The sequence below is a fragment of the Lingula anatina genome, chromosome 6 (genome assembly GCF_051362555.1).
Source record: "Lingula anatina isolate TDL-2025a chromosome 6, LinAna3.0, whole genome shotgun sequence".
Lineage (NCBI taxonomy): Eukaryota > Metazoa > Brachiopoda > Lingulata > Lingulida > Lingulidae > Lingula > Lingula anatina.
In genome coordinates, this window is record NC_141772.1 from 1,809,326 (window position 1) to 1,815,631 (window position 6,306).

Genomic DNA, 6,306 nt, shown 5'->3' on the forward strand with positions numbered 1-6,306 from the left:
CAGAGAAGCGCAATTAAAAGATCCTCACTTATTAAAGGTGATAGGTTGGATTGAGGAAAATGTAAGTCCTTCTCAAGAGGAGTTGCAACTATGCTCGACAGCTGTGAAATTTTTATGGACAAACTTCAATTTGCTGTCCATGAAAGATGGTGTTTTATATTACAGCAGGTTTGATAAAAGCTCTTTTAACCCTCTTTTGGTATTACCCAAAGAATTTCAACAGGAAGCCTTATCATTGTGTCATGACCCTGTTATTTCAGGTCATCAAGGGATTTCTCGGACTCTTTCTAAGTTGAGACAAAGTGTATTTTGGTATGGAATGACTACCGACTGCAAACTGTATGTCAATTCATGTGTGGCCTGTGAAAAAAATAAAAAGGCAAACAGGAAATTCAGAGCTGAATTGCAAAATTTCCATGCCGGTGCACCTTTAGAGAGAGTTCACATAGATATTTTAGGACCACTTACTCCCAGTAAATCAGGGAATAAGTACATTTTAGTTGTCGTATGTCAGTTCACTAAATGGGTGGAAGCGTATCCATTAGCGGACCAAACTGCAGATACGGTTAGCAAAACATTGGTAAACAATTTCATTGCTAGGTTTGGTTGTCCAACTATCATACATTCCGACATGGGTGCCAATTTTACAAGTGAATTGTTTAGTAATGTTTGCAGTTTACTGTCCATTAATAAAACTCAAACCAGTCCGTACAGGCCGAGTTCGAATGGCGCCGTCGAGCGTCAGAATAGGACTATCATGCAGTGCATACGGTGTTATTTGGAAGGACAGGACAGTAATTGGGATGAACATTTATCTTTAATTACAAGCGCAATCAGGGCGGTCCCTAACAGACAAACAGGTCTGACCCCAAACATGTTGATGTTTGGAAGGGAAACTAGACAGCCCATTGATTTTACGTTTGGTTTAAAATCTATTAAAGGAGATGTTGAACCAAATAGCTATGTCATGCAATTAAAAGAGAAGCTAGAGAGCGTTCACGAGTTGGCCAGAAAATGTCTCGGCGAAAATTTAAAGACACAAAAAGCGTACTATGACGCAAATGCCAGACAGACACAATATTGTAAAGGTGACTTAGTGTATAGATATAATAACATGTCAAAACCCGGTCGTTCAAAGAAATTACAGCCTGTATGGCTCGGTCCCTTCAAAATTATTGAGGTGCTTTCTCCAATTTTGTATAAGATAAAAACAAAAAGAAAAGTTGTGGTGGTGCATCATGATCACTTAAAGCCCTGTAAGGGAAGGGGGGCCCTAAAACCCTCCAAAGCTAAATGTGTGACTCCTCCTAATGTGGATGATGACCAACCACAAGGTGATAGAACTGTCAAAGATGCTGTTGTTACGAGAAGTGGCAGAACAGTTATACCTCCAATACGTTATTGTTGAGAGGAAGACTCAGAACTAATGAGGTTATTATTAACAGATGTGACAGCGATATCCACTACAATACGTTATGCCAAGGACAAGTTACTGAGATAATGGGACATTTTCTGTGAACTCTATTGACTTTGAACCGAACATTGACTATGTTTTACATACATATATTGGCTACATTATACTGAGCCTGTATTTGCATTAAATATTCTATTCATACAAGTGACACAATTATATGTCGTTCACTTTATCAAGGCATTTGTAAAAGTTGTTTGTATTCTGAAGCTGTTTGGATGCACAGTACAGTCTTGTGAGTAAAGTGCATGTGTCATGTTGATAATGCAGATTTAGCATAATTAGTAAAGTTCATATGTGCCGTTTATGCAGTAATGCATGCACATTTATATATAAAAAAATATGGGACTTGAAAGTATGCACTGTTTAACACAACATGTTACCTTAGTTATAAGGAAATAATGTATTTATATGTGCCGTTAATATGTAATGTATATGCACAATTATTATTTACTATGCACAAAAATAGATCTCATTATCATTAACTGTGCTGATGTAAGGCATACAATACATATAACATTGTCATTTAAAGCAAGGGTTGACTAAGATGCTGTTGATAAAGTGTAATCCGTATGTATGTTAAAGTTATGTCAACAATTGTAATTAATTCACACTTATCTTAATTATCAGTGGTTTATATATAAGCATGTTTTGAAAATATGATGGGGAGGAATGTAGTGTATTAGCCTATGGATCGTTTACGCGTCACGCCAGGTGTCGCATGACACCTGGTACCATGTGACTTGACGCGGGAATCTTGAATGTAAGAAAGCAGAACTCACAACACAAAGATGAAATCTTTTTTAGCTGCTTTAAAAAAAAAAAAAAGAATTATTGCTGCAAAGCATGCTTTAAAATTTAGAAAGTACTTTCATTATAAGATGATATTTAATTTTCTTGCTTTTTGAGTAGTCAATTTGGCTTCATTGTGCATATTGGAATTCTGTAAACAAAATATTAAAAAATTTTATTCATATTAATTTCATTTAAATTTTATACATTATTACTGAGTTAAACTTAGCATCTAAAAATGTTCTTTTTCATGCTAAAGAATGGGGTATTAAAAAGATCACCATTTATTGCTTAAATTTGTTCTGGAAAATCAGCAAAAATAACAAAATTGAAAAGCAAAATTCATCCTTATTCTAATGATTTATACATCTTTTGTGCAAATAATATGTAAGTAACACATGCATGGTATTAATGCTTAAAGTAAAATACTCATTTCTCACTCTTTACCATCACCATTTAGTATTTCACACTGTGGTCCAAACAAACAGTAATTTATTTGCATTATAAATGAGTAAGACACCTGCTACACATGAAGTTAACTTCCCCTAATTTCCCCTTTATTTCCCCTAATTTTTCCCCTATCAGTAGAATTTTCACAATCATTCATATTTTTCAGAAATATCTTAAAATAACAACGACAAAATAAACACAAATGACGGTTCACTTTTCAAAAGGAAAATTCTCCAAATATAAGCCATTAGATGATGAACTGCAGCTCAGAGAGACCAGTAATGGCCAGTACAATGTCTGTGGTGGACAGTGTCCACTCCTCCTGACCACTGCCAGGGCAGCTGTTATGTCCAATTTTAATGTCCACTCTGCCCATTAGTATACTGGTCAAAGAACAGGTGCTCCTGACCAGTAATTACTGTTTATGAATATTTATAGAGCAGTGAACGATATAGTGCAGTTACTGATGACTACTAGCGTGTCAAATTGGGCCATTTTGAAATATGAGAATAAATCACTTACAAAATATATTTAATAATAATAATAATAATAATAATAATAATAATAAATGTTTTAACACACTTAAGATGTCATTAACATTTTAATATTTTCATCAAATATTTATGAAATTATATTATTTAATACTATTTACTTGGAAGCAGACTGCCAATGTACAAAAACTTCTGTTTTTGACACTTCTACTGTTAAGTTTCTTATTTAACCTTTTTTTAAATCTAGTTTTTTTATTTGATCTTTTTTGAATCTAAGTTTTAAGCCCATCAAATTTCAAACACAAAACTTTTATTCCACATTTCTCTCTTTTATGATCTTAATTTTCTTGCTCCCAAATTGATCATTAAACTTGATGTAGTTTAGCTTAAATGAAATTTAATCCTTATTTTTCAAATTGCTTTTTTTCTACGGCAAGGTTTTCACGATAATTTTGATTTTGACACGATAATTTTGATTTTGACACCATATTTAATAATTAAGTTTTAAAAAATGAATTTTCAAAATTAATTTGCATTTGTGTTAGGTAGCTAATTTGTTACCAATAGAAAAATCGCCTTGATCAAACATATTTATACCTATTTTCAATATTAAATGAACAACAGAAGGATAACAATAATTTTCTAATTTCTTACAGCAAAATAAAGTAGAATTTATGTAAAAAAAGATACAAAAAAGCAAGTTAAACTTGTGCAGCAATGTTCAAGTACTGAAGCTTACATTGTTGAGATAAATTAAATAAACTGTAGCATGTATATATGATTCACTGCTACTACACTTTACACTTCTGTTCTGGAAAACACCATCCAGGCATCTGCACCTTCTGTTTCTTGGTCAAATGCACCAGGAATTTATCAAACATATCTCACCTCCAAAACCCTAAAACAACCCTGCTAATTCCAAATTTCATACCCTGATCAAACAACATTCAGTCACAAATAAACACTTACTATTTTCACTTCAACATAAAGATAACAAAAGCAACAGGCCACAAACATTGCATAAATAATTATTCGGGTAAATAACTAGAGGATTTTATCCTAAAATAAATGGCTGTGAATATTTGAAAACTTCCAGTTACTGCCCTTGCATGTTTCTATGTTCTTCACAGTCGGTTCCTTTCTGTCCTGAACTGGGTAGCCACAGTTTCTATTATTCTCCGTTATGCAGTTTCACATTAAATAAACTTTGATCTAGCCAACGACGGTGAGATATTACATAACGCCCTCTATTGACAGAGAACGGCCCATTCATGCAAGGCATAGCACAGTCAGTACCTTTAAGAACTCGCAAAGAAAACTCTTTTGACTTCCAGCGTGGCGTTACGTCACCTGGAGTATCAATTATAGAGGGCCCCCTGCGTCCATTGATTGGATGGACTACTGTGAGGTATGCAGCCTCTGTTTGAGTTTGTGCACTGAACTTGGGTGCGCTAATATGGAACTATACAAGTGGAGGAATAAATAGAAAACTACTATTTAAGTGACTTTTGCCAGGGATTAAAGATATACAGGTAAGGGCTGGTAATTTCTGTTATTATTTTTTCGATTACAATTAACTTCGACATTCAATTAATGCGCTATTTTTGATTAAATTTCTTTGGTACTTTCAGCTAAAATTTTAGCCAAAATTGTGCAACTTTCAAATGTCAACACTCTCATTTGAAATGTAATAATATTAGCTATTTATCTGAATAGCCGGTATAACATAATTTTAGCACTATCCTAAATGAAAAAATAAATTTTATTATTGCAAAATATGTCAATTTTTACAAAAATAGAAAAAAGTTCTGTCAATAAATCCATTTTTACTCAAATCAACTTATGGAAAAAAAAAGAGTTAAGGAGAAAAAAAAATCTATGCAATTATTTCCTACAAAAGATGATTACATAAATCAGCAGACAAGATCCATCGCAGAAAAAGCTATGTATAAACCAAACAAAAATTCATTCCATCATACTGACCCAATTCATTTTCTTCACATACACTGTTCCTGTAGAATATGTGTGGACATCTAACAACAAATTCCCAAGGCAACATAAATGACATAACATCTAGGGAAAAATCAATACAATTCTAACAGAAGATGGTAAAAATATCCAGGAAGAAGAAAACAACCCCAAATGTTCATATTCATATGGAATTTTCCCCCTTTCCAGCACTGTTTAGTTCAATAAAATGCTTCAGGGGCAATGCTGACAATTCTTGCATTTGGAATATCGTATTCTTTTAATAGGGCTGCTATTGGTGAACATGCATATTTTATGATGGTGTTAGCCGACAAAACGGAAAGCCAATACGGCATCTATTCATCTTTCTTATGGACAGTCTTGGTCAGCTGGAGTGACCAGTGCTTCATGGAGACAAAATAAGAAGCCCATTCTTATACTTCTGAAACAATCATCTGTGCATATAAGAAAAGTTCAGGTTAGCTGAAATTTTGCTATATGCTTGCCCAGTAAACTCTTAAAAAGACAACAGAGCCACAAAGTTTAAACTATTTTTTGCAAATGCATAAAAGTAAAATTAAAACAATATCAGTCAAAACAATATCTTGAAAAGAAGCAAACGATATCTTACAAACTTTTAACTTTCAACTCTTAAATACATTACTTTGTAAAAAAAGATATGATAATTAGAACATTCAAGACAGAATATCCAGGCAACAAATATGCTTTCAATATTATTGTGTAATGATATAGAGAACAAAAAATTTTGCATGACGTGTTGATTTCTTTAATCAGGGGCAATTACACAATTTCCATGCAAAGCAAGAGAGAGAGAGAGACAGAGAGACAGAGACAGAGAGTGTGAGAGAGTTTTTCCTGTAGCTTACAAGCAGATATTATTATATAATCCTCTCTATCACCTGATATATTACATACCTCCTTGCTTTATATTAGACAACTGTGGAAGAAATCCCACTGCCACAATTTAATGTTGAGCCAGTGTGTGTCCAAGCCTACAAACATGTACATAACCACAGAGGCTTCTAAAGATAACTATAGTCATCAAATCCCAGGGCATTATTCAATGTATAATAATAATAATAAGTAGCATTAGGGCCGGCTTTAGAGTTTTAT

The 6,306-nt window shown here is 33.4% G+C and overlaps 1 protein-coding gene across 1 annotated transcript in view; it reads right to left on the reverse strand.

Annotated features, from left to right (window-relative positions):
- LOC106172866 (protein MON2 homolog) overlaps positions 1-6,306 on the reverse strand; it is a 147,911-nt gene that overhangs the window by 11,804 nt on the left and 129,801 nt on the right. The gene's annotated exons all lie outside the window — the stretch shown is intronic.